General features: G+C 40.9%; 1 protein-coding gene across 4 annotated transcripts in view; it reads right to left on the bottom strand.

Moving 5' to 3' along the window:
• LOC118384047 (ecto-NOX disulfide-thiol exchanger 2-like) overlaps positions 1 to 18,696 on the bottom strand; it is a 317,169-nt gene that overhangs the window by 279,043 nt on the left and 19,430 nt on the right. The window contains exon 3 of one of the 4 annotated variants that reach the window (XM_052512564.1): positions 16,618 to 16,807. The exons of the other annotated variants lie outside the window; for them this stretch is intronic. The gene's annotated coding sequence lies outside the window, so the exon portion shown is untranslated. The remainder of the gene's footprint in view (positions 1 to 16,617; positions 16,808 to 18,696) is intronic. 4 annotated transcript variants of the gene reach the window in all.

Raw genomic sequence — 18,696 nt, forward strand, 5'->3', positions numbered from 1 at the left:
GGGAAGTCAAAAGATCTGAGTGGGTCTTTAATGTGTGTTGATCCCTAAAGATGCGAGTGGGTAATGAAGCCAACAGGAAACCCCAATTACACTGTTCTGTATATCTATCCCAGCCGAAACAGAGACGAGAAACGATTCGTTTTCATGCAAAAAAAAATTTTTTTTTTTAATTCAAATCCTCTGCAAAAATTTCAAAATGAAAGACAGATTTCTTGAATTATCTTAGATTAATTCTGGCTATGGCATCTCAAAATGGAGAAACAGTACTGCTGACGTTTTTTTCTAGTTTTTCAAGGTCTTTTATTAGCGGAGTACGCAAACACTCATTCGGTTCGCCTAAATGAGCTAGGCGCCAGCCGAACTGAAGCATGCTGACGCCTTTACCGTAGCTGAGATGCAGAGGGACCATGAAGGCTCCAAGTAACAACCTAACACTGCTCACTAATTAGAGCCAAGGGCGGTAATGTAACGCAGTGCTCCAAAGTCCATCAGCTCAAATACGCAAATCTATTTATTACTATGAAAGAGGACAAGAACAATAGCACATTATACATCACTGCAGTGGAGCAGAATGAGAATTGTTTCAGGGGATTAAAAAAGTGGCGTTATATATTTCTATTAGTTAGCTAATCTTATAAGCTACATCTCCAATGGAAGCGATGATGGATAATCCCACAAATATACAAATCCAGGCTGCTTGTGATCATCAGCGTGATCTCGTCCAAATATTGGGGAGTATTTGGAGGCAGGCATCAGCCATGGACGGCCCTGTCCCTCCTCCACATGATTAAGAAGCTCATCGTGTTAGAGCGAGGCGGCACCATGCTGGGCAGAGAGAGAGAGGGGTTTAGAACACCCTGTCCCTCCCCACAACTCAGCCTCCAAACCCACCCATCACCAAGCTGACTGTAGCAGGCAAACTATTAAAGGGAAATTTCACCGCAGCTCTTTCACTGTATTTCTCTATTAATATGTTATTAACATGTCAAAATCTAGGACTTGTCTTGCTTTGGCTGTAAAGCATAATTTCAAAATCTGAGATGACAGGGTGATTAACAAAAGGCTAAGCTGTGTTTCACTGTATTTCACTTGCAATTTCATGAATATTAATATTTTCTAGTAATATTTTTTGACCGTTGCGCTATGCTAATTAGTGTAGTTGATGGTGGTCCTTCTGTAGCTCAGTTGGTAGAGCATGGCGCTTGTAACGCCAGGGTAGTGGGTTCGATCCCCGGGACCACCCATACGTAGAATGTATGCACACATGACTAAGTCGCTTTGGATAAAAGCGTCTGCTAAATGGCATATATTATATTATGATAATTCTCCCAGATCCGGGTTGGGTAGTTCCAAGATATGTTATTAAAACCACTTAAGCCTACCCCTTACTTTTTCGAACATTCTGTTAAAAAATAAAAAATAGAAATAAAAATCGCACAACATTTCAGCGTCCTGCTACTCATGCCAGGAATATAGTATATGCATATGATTAGTATGTATGGATAGAAAACACTGACTTTTCTAAAACTGGTTAAATCACAGCTGTGACTATAACAGAACGTGTGTTTCATCGAAAAGCGCAAGGAAAACTGATCACCAAAAACTGGAATAAATATCAATGTGCCACTTGCATGTATTGTCTATGGGACAGCAAATTAGATGGGGCTGAGATTGCAAGTCCTACAGCTTCCACACGATGTCGCCAGTCTCGTCAATTGCCTGGGCGTTGTTTCTTGGTCAAACGAGTAAGAGACCCCATTCCTTCCGGTCTCCAACAGGATGTTTTGGAAGAGAGATTTCCGACCATGATTTGAAGACGTGGAGCTATTGAATACACATCGCCCCGTGATCAATTTGATAGAGTATTAACGTTTACTAATACCTAAAGTTGGATTACAAAAGTATTTCGAAGTGTTGTGAAAGTTTATCGTCAACTTTTTTAATTTTAAAAAATGACGTTGCGTTTTAAAACACTGTTTTTTTCTGGATCACACACACTTTTCATAGATCGATATTTTGGGTATATATGGACCGATTTAAAAGAAAAAAAGACCCATTAGTGATGTTTATGGGACATATAGGAGTGCCAACAAAGAAGCTCGTCAAAGGGAATGAATGTTTTATATTTTATTTCTGCGCTTTGTGTAGCACCGGCTATGCTAATTATTTTGTTTACGTCCCCTTCAGGTATTTCGGGGTGTTGCATGCTATCAGATAATAGCTTCTCATGCTTTTGCTGAAAAGCATTTTAAAAATCTGACTTGTTGGCTAGATTCACAACGAGTGTAGCTTTGATTCAGTACCCTGCATGTGTGTTTTAATGAACGTTTGAGTTTTAACGAGTGCTATTAGCATTTAGCGTAGCGCATTTGCATTTCCAGATGGCTAGATGGGACGCCTGCGTGTCGGGTGGGCTTAAGAGGTTAACATGTCTAGGATTTCCTCACTAGATGCAAATACGTGCATTTCTGCATCTCACCGGCAGAAACAGTTCTATATTTCCTGGTTGTAAGCAAACAATATTCAGAATTCATAGAGATTTCTGGACGTAGTACCGCCCCTGTTGAGGTGGATCCGTTTGAGAATTGGTGTCAACAGGTAGCTAACGTTACTCAATAGACCAGCCACTCGTTCATAGAACAATCAGCTTGCAAAGAACTGTGTATTTTTGCATCGACATCTAAAGTTGCTTGTAGCGCAAACTACAAGTAAGCACAGGCTGCTGGGGTAAAATGTAATTGGTACCTTAAAGTCGAGCAGAGGTAACGTAGCTAAATTAGCTAGCTAACTAACTAACTATATTTGTTAACCTTTACCAAAATCTAGATGACTTTAATAATACGCTGGCTAGACATTGCAAAACAAATCACTATAATTAGCCAACTTATCTGGCATTAAGATTTGTAACTTTGCAAACTAACTTTCGCTACGTTAGATTACGTTAGCTACAGCCTACTAGACCGTATGTAACCATTAGATAGCTAACTACCGCAGAGGCTAACATGACTGGCTTGTGTGTTCTATCCGATCTTATGCAGCGCCATCAACATTAAGGTCAGCACCAGGAACTAGTGTAAGTCGCCAAATAAATATACTGGAGCTAGGCATAAACCTGGTTTGTGTATTTTCATAGTTGGTGTGTTTACAAGTAGGCTACAACGTCTACAGTAGTTATCTGTATTATGGAGGCTTAGTTGATTGTTTATGCAAAACTTGAAGTCTAAATTGGGAAAACAATTGAGTTATTAGTAAGGGTGGTGTGTGTTACTGACTGGTGTCTGTTGTTTAGTCAGCGTGATCCATTGACACGAGGGGGGTGGGTGGATAGATATAGTACCTTGTTTGAGGGAATATTGATGGGGCCAAAGTAGTAAAATGTTGGCTAATCACCGACTAGCGTGTGTCCTTCAGACATCCTTGCTGCTGATGACCTTTACACAAGCTTTAGCAATACAGATCCTGTACACCCATTGGATGAAAGTTCATCTGGGAACAAGTTCAATATCATCTGACTCGGAAGAGGAAATACTGCACAGGGCTGGCAAGAACTATGAGTCCAAGGCCATGGAGCTCATGAAGTTCTGCCAGACTCTGCCTGGAACGTTCAGCCAACACAACATCCATATCCAGTTAGACTGATGTAGTATAATATAGAATGCCTAGTATGCGCACAACTGCATTGTGGTATAGATATTGCTAGCTCTTGTACAGGTTTACACTGAGGGCACAAAACATTAGGAACACCTTCCTAATATTGAGAAGCACCCCGTTTGCGCTCTGAACAGCTTCAATTAGTCAGGGCAATGACTCCACAAGGTGTAGAAAGCGTTCCACAGGGCGTCACACCCTGGCCTTAGTTATATTTGTTTTCTTTATCATTTTGGTTAGGCCAGGGTGTGACATGGGTGATTTATTGTGTTTCGGCTTGTCTATGGGGTTTATTAGATTAATGGGGTTGTGTTCAGTTTAGTTGTCTTGGTAAGTCTATGATTGCCTAGAGTGGTTCTCAGAGGCAGGTGGTTATCGTTGTCTCTGATTGGGAACCATATTTAGGCAGCCATATTCTTTGGGTATTTTGTGTGTGATTGTTTCCTGGGTCAGTGTTTGTGCCACACGGGACTGTTTTCGGTTTTCACGTTTCTTGTTTTGTAGTTGTGTTCATGTTTGAGTTTTCCTATTAAAACCATGGACACTTACCACGCTGCGTAGTGGTCCGATCCCTGTTTCACCTCTTCAGAGGAAGCGGAGGAAGAAAACCGTGACACAGGGATGCTAGCCCATGTTGAAAATGTGTATTAATTACATGTGCAGAATAGAACTGGTGTAGACTTTAGTGAAATGCTTGTTTTACAAACCATTCCCAGTGTTGCAGCTAAAAATATAATTAGCAACTAACACAAGAGGAATATAATAAATACACAATGAATGGGGCTATACACAGGGAGTACCAACACCATTCTGATACACATGGGAAACTGTTGAGCATTAAAAACCCAGCAGCGTTGCAATTCTTGACACAATCCATGTCTCAATTGTCTTTAAGGCTTAAAAATCCTTTAACCTGTATCCTCCCCATCATCTACACTGATTGAAGTGGATTTAACAAGTGAAATCAACAAGGGATCATAGGTTTCACCTGGATTCATCTGGTCAGTTTACGTCATGGAAAGAGTTCCTAATGTTTTGTACTCAGTGTATATAATGGAGATGGATATAAAGGAACACCTTCCTAATTTGGAAAGTATTCAGACCCCTTCCCTTTTCCCATATTTTGTTACGTTAGAGCCTTATTCTAAAAAGGTTTAAATACATTTTTATCATCAATCTACACACAGTACCGAAAAAACGATTTTAACCATTTTAGAATAAGGCTGTAACGTAACAAAATGTGGAAAAAGTCAAGGAGTCTGAATACTTTCCGAATGCACAATTATTATTATTATTATTTTTTTTACAAGTGTACTGACAAGTGACTAAATTATTCCGGCTGCATCGGAAACCAAACTTGACTTCAACTTCAATTTTGACCGCCTCGATTCGGACGTATGTAGCAACATTTGGAGAGAGAAAAAAATCCCCCTTGGATAAAAGTAGACTCTGAGCTAGAAAATGTTGAGGAACAATGGGAGAGTAAATCGGAAGTAACTAGCTCCAATCTTTTTTTCCTTTTTAAAGGAAATTTTCCCCTTTTTTTCTCCCCAATTTCTTCGTATCCAATTTTTGTAGTAGCTAATATCTTGTCTCATCGCTACAACTCCCGGTTGAAAGTCATGCGTCCTCCGATACACAACCCTACCAGCCATACTGCTTCTTAACACAGCGCGCATCCAACCCGGAAGCCAGCCAATGTGTCGTGTCGGAGGGTACACCTGGGAACCTTGGTTAGCGCACACTGCGCCTGGCCCGCCACAGGAGTCGCTGGTGCGCGATGAGACAAGGACATCCCTACCGACCAATTCCTCCCATAACCCGGACGACGATGCGTCGCCCCACGGACCTCCCGGTCGCGGCCGGTTATGACAGAGCCTGGGCGCGAACCCAGGGACTCCGATGGCACAGCTGGCGCTGCAGTACAGCGCCCTTAACCACTGCGCCACCTGGGAGGCTCTAGCTACAATCTTAGTTAAAACAAATGATGCAGGGAGGCGGTGTATCATTTCAACTTATATTTGTTGGCAAGTAAACATGTTACAATAAAACAGTAGATTGGTCTGTAGACATGGCTTGTATTCAAGACAAAAAAGTTTATTTGCTCTGGAGACCGAGGCGAGTTTACACAGCAGTATACAGGAACAGTTATGCAATGTGTGACATATATACAGTAGAATAAACATATACTACTAACACCAAAACTCAGTATTACAGTTCTACAATGGGAATAGTTGCATATGGTGTGTTTGGGGGCTGCAGACATTGAAGTCTTCGGAGTCACTTCGATACAAGGGGAGATAGTTGTTTTGGACCTTTCTAATCTCCTCTTGAATTGCTCAAAATGGCCCCAACAACACACGCAAGCAAGGGATTTGGTGTCCTGTACCTTGTTTCTCCCCACGCAGAAGAAACTAAAGCAGTATTCATCTAAGAGAATAACAAAAACGCTATTAGAATTTCATGGGGAATCAATGTGTACTGTCTGTATTCCTACTGTAGCAGCACGATTCAAAATAGTATACATATCACAGACATGTTAGCTAGCTAGCTACAACGCAGGTATAGTTACTCAAAGACTAATTAGTTATAAAGTCAATAATTCCTTTAGTCTTCGTCAACATCAAAGCATTTCTCCAGTTTCCCTGAGTTCTCATGAGATGCACTGAGGCTAGCTAGCTAACATTAGATAGCTAGCTATAATATTAGGCAACAGTACATTTTGGGTATAGAAAACTAAGCTAGCTAGCTCAAATTGGCTAGTAGCAGAACTAGCAAGCCTCTGTATGGCTGAATCCATCACCAAATTATACTGTACTGAACAACACTGCCTCGTGTGAAGAGAGAGCGGTTGCTAGCTAGCTCCCAACAACATACTCGTTTGCCATTTGCCCTCCTGGTCCAGCTGGTCTAGGCTGCCTCCGCCAGGTGATCTTGGAGGTTCTGACGAACATCTCAAGCACACCTCATATGTGCGTCGAAAATGTAATGGTCTGTCACTCTTACATTCCTCTTCTGTCGGCATGGATGGATAGCACAAGCATAGGCACCAGACTCTGGCCATAGCTACCCATCGCTGCTTGTTGGTCTCGCAATTCTTGTTCTCACCATCTCAATCCTCTTCATGGAATTCCTGCATTGTGCTGAAAGTCCCACCCCCTTGCCAGAATTCTCCCCCCACTTCGTTCTTCATTGCTGCGACTTGCTTGCTAGTTGAGATTTCTGCTCTTCACTCCGTTGTCAGTTAAGCCTACATTTCACTGATCTTAGTAGCAGAGAGCATTTTTGTCTGCAGTTTTCGGTTTGGCTATTTGCTTCAAGTGTATGCGACGGTTCTAGCTTGTATGGCGCCCTGGGCGAACTCCCCCTTCAGTGCCCGCACGCACCCAGGGGGGCCCCGTGCTGCCCACGGCAGGATGCCGCTCTACTCCATCTATGTTTAATATAGCACACATACATTAATTATTAATTTCGGTTGCCAATCCTGACGTGGAGTTTGTTCTATAGAAAGTATTTGACTGATGTGTGCTACAGAAAGTATTTGAATAACCACAAAATTAAGGAAATTAGAAGGGAGGGGATTCTGGCAGGGGGGTGATTTTCGGCACAACACCGGCTCAAATGAATAGGGCAGGATGTACCTATGTTAATATGTAAAATAAACTGTTTTGTCATCCAGCTCTATTTGGAGAGGAATAATCAGAAGCAGACAGTCATTATTTAGCTAGTCATCTGGGATACACAGTACACGGTAACATAGTTCCCGTGAACCTGTAGAAACTAGTACTGCCCCAGTAAAAATAAAAGCTTTCCTTAAAAACACAAGGGCCATAATAATTGCTACAAAACATGACTCAGACAGCAGGCTCAAATCAACCCATGTCATTGGTTGAACTCTCCCTGCAGAATTGTTTTTTAAAATGTTTTATACCGCTATACATAATGCATAATAGTGCATAGTAAATAATGTCTGAAAAACCTCACTCAAAACACCCCAAATAATGTCTAGCGATGAAGTTCCCCTTTAAGTGTAATGTAATGAGAATCAATGGGGTGTTAAAAGTACTGGGCTGCACTGCCAAAAGGTGCTCCCTGAGCTCACTTTATTAGCCTGTAAACAGAGCTCTGGCCTTTGGTCCACCAGCTCCAAATGGACTGCATTGATCAGCAGGTCAGACTAGGTTGGCTCCGGCTCTTTAATTGCCTGTGTCCCTCCTCATTCTCACCCCAACAGCTGTCAATTACCTCCCAGGTAAGCCAGGGCCAGCAGCACTCATTGAGTTCAAAGCCAGGCTGAGGCATGACCAGAATACAGCGCAGAGGTGTCTTGACTTCACTAGATTGACATGGAGCCCACTGCTCCAGTTTATTATTAAGAAAAAATATGAATTCAATAGGAGGGAGGCATTTGTTAAAGGCTTACTGGAGTATGAGACAACTCCTTATGTTCATGCACAGTGCATGCATCAGTCTGTCCTCTTGAATTTAAAATAGTCTTCTCTCGGGTGAAAGGGAAGCAGTTCAATTGGCATAACAACGACAACATTTTCGTTGATCAGTCTACTGACAAGACGCAAATCTCTGAGCCAAAGAACTGTCACTCTGCAATGACTTATGTTTCTCATGATTGTCCCATTTATCCTCTACAGTGCTTATAAAAACCTATGGGGTCCTTCAGATTATTGCTGGGGTAACACAATACAGAGCTCGACTGGCTATTCATGAACATGACTGTTCTATACTTGACAGAGCAATAGTTTAATTCAGTTTACAAAGTACTGCCAATCTTCAAGTCTTGGTGTACACAATTGAGGACAGAGTGCATTTACCCTCAGATGCCCCCTCTTTGGAGACATTATCCCTGCAGTGCCTGAATAGTGCAACCTTTTACCCCAGCACAATGTGCCATCATGCTGAAAGACATGTTCAACATTCCACTTGACATGAGACGAGGGATGCACAATATATCGGTTAACGTATCAGAATCAGACGATATTAACTAAAAATTCCAACATCGGTTTCGGCCGGTGTCTAGTTTAAGACCGATGTTAAAGGTACCATACATACTAGAGGTCGACCGATTTAAATCGGAATTGCCGATTAATTAGGGCCAATTTCAAGTTTTCATAACAAATCGGAAATAGGTATTTTTGGACACCGATTTCGCCGTTTAAAAAAGTTTATTTAAAGGTATAACAGCATTGCACTATTTATTTAACTAGGCAAGTCAGTTAAGAACACATTCTTATTTTCAATGACGGCCTAGGAACGGCCGGCGGGTTAACTGCCTTGTTCAGAGGAAGAACAACAGATTTTCACATTGTCAGCTCGGGGGATCCAATCTTGCAACCTTACAGTTAACTAGTGCTTGTGCACTCCATAAGGAGACTGCCTTTTACGCGAATGCAGTAAGCCAAGGTAAGTTGCTAGCTAGCATTAAACGTATCTTATAATATTATCTAGCGTGTCATGCGTTGCGTATAATCTGACTGGGCATACAAGTATCTACGTATCTGACTGAGCGGTGGTAGGCAGAAGCAGGCGCGTAAACATTCATTCAAACAGCACTTTAGTGCGTTTTGCAAGCAGCTCTTCGTTGTGCTTCAAGCATTGCGCTGTTTATGACTTCAAGCCTATTAAAACCTGTTAAGGCTAGGCATAATTCTGCCCCCTTTGGATAAATTGCGTGCCCATAGTAAACTGGGAAAAATAATCTGTCCAAAATTGCTAATATCTGCATATAATAATTATTATTGGATAGAACACTCAAAAGCTTCTAAAACCGTTTGAATTATGTCTGTAAGTATAGCAGAACTCCCAAACTAGTTTTGGAAGCCTGAAACTTGGGGCAACTTTGACGTCATCGCCCCCACCCTTCCCAACCAGCTATGGATCTGGAGACACTTTATGTCTTCCACTAGATGTCCTCATTCAGTAGAGCGTTTAATTGTTGCAAATCCCGCAAGCTTTGACCCTTTGGGAGGCGAAAGAGTGGGTGTCGCGAGAAAATACATGTGCGTTAGGGTGCGAATTGTACACAGACCTTCCTCTGTTCCAGCTTGCCTGAGAAGAAGTATGATTGTCCGGTTGAATTGAGAATTGTTTTGTACGTTTATAACATCCGAAAGCTTGATTCTGCACTTAGTTTGACCAGTTTAGTCGACACATATGTAATTTTGAAGTTTTGATGCGCAACTGTTCGGGACCAGAAGTCATTTTGGATGCATTTCAGCTGAAAGTGGAAGCAGATGCTACTATAAGGACACACGAACTGAAACAAAACAATGTATTGGGTAAGTATGACTCCTTCCACTACATTCTGATCAAAGACCATCAAAGGTAAGGGAATATTTATGTTGTAATTTTGTATTTCTGTTGACTCCAACATAGCGGAGAAATATTGCTTACGTCTGAGCGCCGTCTCAGGTTATTGCATAGTCAACTAATTCTGTAACGTTAAAAACAAATCTGACACAGCGGTTGCATTCAGAACCAGTGTATCTTTCTAACTATATGTAAAACATGTATCTTTAGTCAAAGTTTATGATGAGTATTTCTGTTGTGGCGTAGCTTTCCATAATTTCTCCGGACATTTTTGATAATTTTATGAACATGGCGTCAATGTAAACCGTGATTTATGGATATAAAATGCATATTATTGAACAAAACATAAATGTACTGTGTAACATGTCATATGACTGTCATCTGATGAAGATTTTCAAAAGGTTAGTGAATTATTTATTTTTTAATCCTGCTTTTATAATTTTATATTTTCTGGGACAAAATGGCTGCCTCTTGTCTTTGTTTCGGTGGTGGTCTAATATAAATGTGCTGTGTTTTCACCGTAATACATTTAAAAAATCTGACATGCTGGGTAGATGAACAAGGTGTTTATCTTTCATTTGAGGTATTGGACTTGTTAATGTGTGGAGGTTAAATATTTCTAAGAATATTTTTGCATTGCCTGCACCACGGTTCCAGCTGAACGGGGGGGGGTGGGGGCGGACCCTGAGAGGGACGCCTCGCTTTAACTGGTTTTAACTCCCGAGATGAGGCTGGTGTAGCCGAAGTGAAATGGCTAGCTAGTTAGCGAGCGCTAATAGTGTTTAAAACTTCACTCGCTCTGAGACTTGCAGTAGTTGTTTCCGTTGCTCTGCATGGGTAATGCTGCTTCGAGGGTGGCTGTTGTCGTTGTGTCCCTGGTTCGAGCCCAGGGAGGAGCAAGGAGAGGGACGGAAGCTATACTGTTACACTGGCAATACTAACGTGCCTATAAGAACATCCAATAGTCAAAGGTTAATGAAATTACAAATGGTATGGAGAGAAGTAGTCCTATAATTCCTATAATAACTACAACCTAAAACTTCTTACCTGGGAATATTGAAGACTCATGTTAAAAGGAACCACCAGCTTTCTGTTCTGAGCAAGGAACTGAAACGTTAGCTTTCTTACATGGCAGATATTTTACATGGAACATATTGCACTTTTACTTTCTTCTCCAACACTTTGTTTTTGCATTATTTAAACCAAATTGAACATGTTTCATTATTTATTTGAGGCTAAATTGATTTTATTGATGTATTTTTTAAGTTAAAATAAGTGTTCATTCAGTACTGTTGTAATTGTCATTGTTACAAATACATAAATAAAAATCTGCCGATTAAATCGGTATCGACTTTTTTGGTCCTCCAATAAATCGGTATCGGCGTTCCTTTTGTTCCATAAAGTTTATTTTTAGATCCAAAATACCTCAATTTGGTTGGCACGTTTTGTTCAGAAATCCACAGGCTCGAGCAGTCAAATTCCAAATAGTATCCGTAAAGTTCGTAGAAACACGTCAAACATTTTTTATAATCAATCCTCAGGTTGTTTTTACAATAAATAAATCGATAATGTTTCAACCGGACCGTTCACACCATGTGGAAGCCATAGAGAAAGGAATCTGGTTGATATCCCTTTAAATGGAGGGAAGGCATGCAATGGAACAGAGAGCTTTCAGGAAAAACAGCACTTCCTGGTTGGATTTTCCTCAGGTTTTCGCCTGCAATATCAGTTGTGTTATACGCAAGAGAATATTTTGACAGAAAACACACTAACATTACCAAAACTATCATAATCTGACAATTATATGCATATTTTAGATTCTGGGCCTGATAAATAGGCAGTTTCAGTTGGGTGCGTTTTTCATCCAAACATCAAAATACTGCCCCTACACTCAACGGGTTAAAGCTAAGATAATGGAATTGATTGCCCTTGACAATCAACCGTTTGACAGCTGATCGTCCTCGCAGTGGCAGACCTAGTGTAACTGTCGTGGGTGATGTTGGCTTTTGCTGACTGGTCGAGCACTGGTACACACTACCAAGTGTGCTATTTGTCAGATGTTGCCCTACCGGAGTAACAGAGTAATATAATAATTGCTATTAGCTTCACGACATACATAAATTCAGCAAAAAAGAAATGTCCCTTTTTCAGGACCCTGTCATTCAAAGAAATCATAAAAATCCAAATAACTTTGCAGATCTTCATTGTAAAGGGTTTAACCTCTTGCTCCTACCTGACACGCAGGTGTCCCATCTAGACATCTGGAAATGCAAATGCGCTACGCTAAGTGCTAATAGTACTAGTTAAAACTCAAACGTTCATTAAAATACACATGCAGGGTATTGAATTAAAAGCTACACTCGTTGTGAATCCAGGCAACAAGTCAGATTTTTAAAATGCTTTTCGGCGAAAGCATGAGAAGCTATTATCTGATAGCATGTAACACCCCAAAAGACCCGCAGGGGATGTAAACAAAATAATTAGCATAGTCATCGCTACACAAACCGCACAAATAAAATATAAAACATTCATTACCTTTGACCATCTTCTTTGTTGGCACTCCTAGATGTCCCATAATCACTATTGGGTATTTTTTTCGATTAAATCGGTCCATATATAGCCTAGATATCGATCTATGAAGACTGTGTGATAAACAAACAAAAAAAATAGCATCTTATAACGTGACGTCATTTTTTTTAATAAAAAAAAGTTGACGATAAACTTTCACAAAACACTTTGAAATACTTTTGTAATGCAACTTTAGGTATTAGTACACGTTAATAAGCGACCAAATTGATCACGAGGTGATGTATATTCTTTAGCTGTCCGTCTGGAAATAATGTCCGGGTAAATCTCAACCAAAATATCCGGTCGGAGACCTGAAGAAATGGCTTGTCTCTTCTTCATTTGACCAAGAAACAAAGCCTAGGCAAATGACAAGACTGCTGACATCGTGTGGAAGCTGTAGGTATTGCAACCTCAGCCCCATTTATTGTGGTTCGCCTTTATCAATGGGTTGAAGTGGCGGATGGATATATATTTCCATTTTCAGTAATCAGATTTTCCTGCGCTTTTCGATAATACGCACGTTCTGTTATAGTCACAGCCGTGATTTAACCAGTTTTATAAACATCTGAGTGTTTTCTATCCACACATACTAATCATATGCATATACTATATTCCTGGCATGAGCAGCAGGGTGCTGAAATGTTGGGCGATTTTTAACAGAATGTTTGAAAAAGTAGGGGTAGGAGTAACAGGTTAAACACTGTTTCCATGCTTGTTCAATGAACCATGAACATGCACCTGTGGTAGGCAATTACGGTCACAGTTATGAAAACTAAGGACACTAAAGAGGCCTTTCTACTGAAAAACACCTACAGACTACTCCGGTTGTAGAGTGGTATGAACTCAATAAAGAGGTGAGAAATAAATGTGACTCCTCTGTAACTAGAACAATATTTACTTTTAAAATGATGTTTTCCCACAATTGTATTTTGAGCAATGGTCATATGCTTTTGCTTCTCAGAATGCATCTCCCTCCTCCGTGTCACAGTGGGGAGAGGGAGTAAGAGGCTCGCTCACAAAGCAGCCGACAGCAAAACAGAGACAGGCAGATGGTGCCTTCAGAAAGTATTCATAGCCCTTGACTTATTCCACATTTTGTTTTGTTACAGCCCGAATTCAAAATGGATTAAATGTTTCTTTCTCACCCATTTACATACATCATCTCATAATGACAAAGTGAACATTTACATTTATTGAAAAGGAAACAATTACTTAATTTACATAAGTATTCACAAAATATAGAACAACCCTGCCTAGAGCTGGCCATCCAACCAAACTGAGCAACCAAGCAAGATGGACCTTTGTCAGGGAGGTGACCAAGAACCCAATGACCATTCTGACAGAACTACGGAGTTCCTTAGCGGAGTTGGGAGAACCTGCCAGAAGGAAAACAGTCTCTACAGCACTTCAACAATCTGGACATTATGGGAGAGCGGCCAGACAAAAGCCACTCCTGAGAAAAAGACACATGAAAGCACGCCTGGAGTTTTAAAGACTGATCCTAAGGCAAAAGATTGAAGTCTGATGAGACAAATTTAACTCTTTGGCCTGAATTCAAAGCGCTCCTGAATGTCTGGAGAAAAACCGGCACAGAGCGTCACCCAATTAAAACCATCCCTTCCGTGAAGCACAGTGGTGGCAGCATCATGCTATGCTTTTCAGCGGCATGGACTAGTAAGGATAGAGGGAACAATGAATGGTGGCAAATCCTTGACAAGAACCTGCTTCTGAGTGCAAGCGACTTCAGACTGGGGCGAATATTTACATTCTAACAGGACAATAACCCCAAGCATACAGCGGAATGTCTTCAGAAAAATAATGTGAAAGGCCTTGAGTGGCCCAGCCAAAGCCCAGACTTAAATCCCATTAAAAAAAAAAATTGCTGTTCACCTTAATACATTTGGAAAAAAAATAAGAATGTTTTCACTTTATCATCATGGGGTATTGTGTGTAGGAAATAATTATACTTAAATCAATTTTGAATTCAGATTGAAACACAAAATGTGGAATAACTCAAGGGGTATGAATACTTTCTGAAGGCACTATACTTTCACAGCAGGAATCAAAATAATGCACACGCTATTACTGTTGACCAAATAATGAACAATCTAGAAGAACGTTGTATAGAAAAGAAAATCACAGAAAATGACTGACGTGCGCCAAATGCTTTGGTAAGAGGAAGGCAATGTGGGCCTCGTATTGCTCAGTGCAGAAGACCCATCAGCATGCTGGGCAACAAGCCCGAGGGGAGTTTAACTGTCTAATTTCCCACCATGCATAGGGCTTAGCATGGTTGTCAGTTTGTGCAGGCGAGCAGTAGGACAGAGAGGACGTGTTTGTGCCTGATTAGAAGCAGATGAAAAGCAGATGACAGTTTGATGTGTCAATCTCTGGGTCTCCCTTTAAAACCAAGGGAGGAAAACATGCCTGCTCTTTGTGCACTTTAATCTAGCCAGCTGGCTGATATATTAAGATTATTTTCTGTGCTTTTGTGAGTCATGCTGAATGAAATTAAGATTCTGGCATGGTGTATACATTTCTGATGCCTTTGTGGATGAACGGCCCAACTCTTTCATCAAAGAAAGAGTACAATTTTCCATCAGTGTGTCACACATGAATGAAAGGAACATTTACAATTGCATGTGAACGCGCCATGCTACCTTACACTCTAGGGAATTTCACGCAAAGCTTTTGTGCTGGCTATTCAGTCACAAAGAGTTCTGCATCTGAAATATTTCTTTGCAAAGGGCAGAAAATCTGAAAAGGTTTCAATTATTCCGCTTTCATTAAAAGAACATATTTAAAAAAAGGTTAGTCCCTTATGCCTGCTTATGGATGATTCAGACCTCTGATTTAAAAAAAAATCGTGCTCACTGCAAACCTGAGACAGAGGGGATCAGTCAACCTGATTTTATCCAATAACTTTCACCTTTCTGTTGTTGGTTTAGTGAACCATGTTCACATTATAAATACCGGTAAGCTAACTTTTCTGAAGACTGAAAGACTTGTTTGCATCAAGTTAGTGCCCAGGATTTCTCTCAGCAGCCGAGCAGTCTTGTGGTATGCAGACGACCCAGGTGGATCACATATCCAAGGCAGTATGAATGGAGGCTGACTGTTCATAGAACTCCAAAACATTATTTTAAATACCAAGACAACAATCATAACTGCATTTCAGGTGATGACAAATCCACTTCACCATGAATGCCAACTTGTATTAGGCTGAATCATGAAGATGTCCTCTTAGTAATGTACTGCTGGACAGACTATACCAGAGTAGATAAGAGTCAGCAATGATATTCTTGTCATTTTGTCAACAGAGCTCCAAATTCATCACCGGTATAGATGGTTCAATTCCACCAGGAAAAATACAATCAGCACCAACATTGACGAACTGTCCACATGACAAATTTGTTGTTTATGAGTATGTGAGGTCCCTCAGTCACAGGGTTAGGGCCAAAGGCATTTTCAGCACCAAGGTCAACATTACAGAGAGGCACCTTTCCTTTTCTGATAGTGACTGTTCATTCTGCAGTCACACATGAAGCATTCCTGAAAATTGTTCAGGTTTGATGGACAAATGTGTGATGTAGTTTGACTGTGGTTAGGTGTGGAGGACACTGCAGAATTTCCTGTGCTGGAATACTCTGGAGCAGAGTGCAGTCCACCTGTCACCCTCAGTGAAACAGGCTGCTTAGAGAGACCAGCGTTTTCAGGCTTGGAATATGAAATTAAGTTACTTCACACCTCTGGCAGACTTTGAATCAGGACCCATTCACCTCTGATGGGAGGACTAACAACATGAGGCTGGAAGCACTTACCGCAGCTTAACACCAAATGGGAAAGACACCAAGGGGTGGCAGATAAGGTTTCTGGTTTTGCTGTACAGGATAGTTAAATTATACTGGATTGTGATGAGAAATAATTACAAAACAAAAAGTCCCAACAGCCTAATGATCTGCACAATGAAGGACCTTCAAACACAGTAAGAACATAGGCTTGTTGATGTGTAGCCTAACAGTTTATGCAATTAACAGTCCAACAGTTTGGCCTAGTTTAATACTGTATCATACATACATTTATTCATGTCTCCCTCCTTGAAGCTCTTTGAGGATGAGGGGGAACACTGTCTCCAGTACTGTCATTTCATTTCAGCTACCAGCCCTTTCATGTCCAAGGTAGTGAGAAGATGGTGAAACTTCTGAAGGAGATTTATTTTTAACAAGAGCCTTTACGGGAGTAGAATAGAAGCTGTGTAACAGGATACCTACAGAGACCAGGTGGGAATGAGTAAGTTAGCATGCCTGCTAAATGTCTTCATCTATGAAATATGCATGCTGACATTTTCTGACCAAGTGATCAAACATGTACGCATACGAGGGCCTTCACCACCTGACATCGGGTTACTGTGATTAGCTAGCCATGTCTAGATGGATGTTGTGTAAGCAGGTTGACGTTTGCCATGAATCTTGCCTTTGAGGCAAAACTGAGCAATTTCCACAAGATAGGCCAGCAGCAATGTAAAAATTGGTTAGATTGTAAAAACTAATGAAAACAAAAATGAGCTTTATGGTCTTCATTTAAGGCTAGGTTGAGGCATTAGGGTTAGCAGTGTGATTAAGGTCAGGTATAAAATTTGATTTTATTACTTAGTGGCTGTGCCAGCTGGAGACAACCATGCAGAGCGGCCTCCAGGGCAAGACTCATGACAATAAATGGCAACCTGCGTTATGTACGGCCATGTGGGACGTAAAACTATACATTGAACAAAGTCAACAAAACTGGCAGGCTAGAAATAGACATTACATTAGCGTATGACTTTTTTTTTCACTTTCCAAACTTTACCATCCACCTGTGTCCACCATGACTAAAAGCTCCACTCTGCACACACTAGACAAAGCCAACAAAACTGACTGAGCAATCTGGCTCTAAATTCTACATTGCAGGCCAACAGCTGTCAGCAGCATATCCTCTTGGTCAACTTGGTGTCCAAACTTTAAGAGATCCACCTGCCTCCTTCAGTCTCTCGTTCCAGGTACGGAGCAGCACCTTCCAGATCATTAGTCTGGGCAACACTCCACCACCCAATCAGATCAGAAGCCCTCACTAATAACCAGTGGGAGGCCAATTAGACTGAGGAGCTCATGTCTCATTTGACAGTTCTCACCATTCCTCCACGAGAGGGGGTCTCTGCAGCACATTATTGCAGTCCAGTGACCGTTAAAGCCAATTATTATAACTGCCATGAAGACAGGACTCAGCTCAACAGACAATTTTTAACTATTATTGTGAGCATATTGATTCCAGTGTCCCCGACTCCCCGTTGACGAAACAAATGGGTCTAGCTTGCTGCAGGAAATTCAGTCATCATGCCATTGTATCCAAAGTTATATCTTGTGATACAGTTTGTGTCAGTGATGTTTTGCAGAGGGCAGAGCTAGTGTAGCTTCTACGACAGACAAGGAAAGACTATGAAAAAAAGTATCTTGACTAGCTACGTTGGCTTGTTCTCTCTTATCTGTTCTTTATTTTATTTATTTATTTTTCCAATGTCCGAGGATCAACAAAACATTTAATGATAAAAGCCAACCTTCCTCAAAGAGTAGGACAAAACCAATTTCGGCCCAAATTATATCAACATTATGATAGCATCTACTAGCTAGGCTAAAGTTTTGTAAATTGGCCTTGGGCCGAAGAGAACTAGTTCCTTTGGAGTCAGGGCAGATCTGACAAAATCATTGCGGGAGCTGCTCATATTGAAATAACACTGGAGTAAACATTCCCTAATATTGGCTCAAACAATGTTTCTGTGAAATTTCTGTAAAAATGTTGAAGACTACTTTCCCAGACTATGCTTCCAATCTCCTCCGCCAAGACGGATAGTAGCATACACTTGGCTGTACCTGTATCCACTTTGCATTAACGCAGAATGAACGGCTAACAATCCTATTATCATAAAGTATTCAAACAGGTTCATTGGAACTAAAATCTTACTTGGCCTGTAACTCATATTTCAATAAGGGTAGATTTACATTGCAGACGTTCACATCCTAGGTAAATAATGGCAACAGCTAACAGACACAGTCCTAATGAGTCAACTGAGAAGCGCTCTATACCAGCCCCTCAATCACACATAACAGCCATTGATTTCTGTCC

This window comes from Oncorhynchus keta, chromosome 4 (genome assembly GCF_023373465.1).
Source record: "Oncorhynchus keta strain PuntledgeMale-10-30-2019 chromosome 4, Oket_V2, whole genome shotgun sequence".
Taxonomy (NCBI): Eukaryota; Metazoa; Chordata; class Actinopteri; order Salmoniformes; family Salmonidae; genus Oncorhynchus; species Oncorhynchus keta.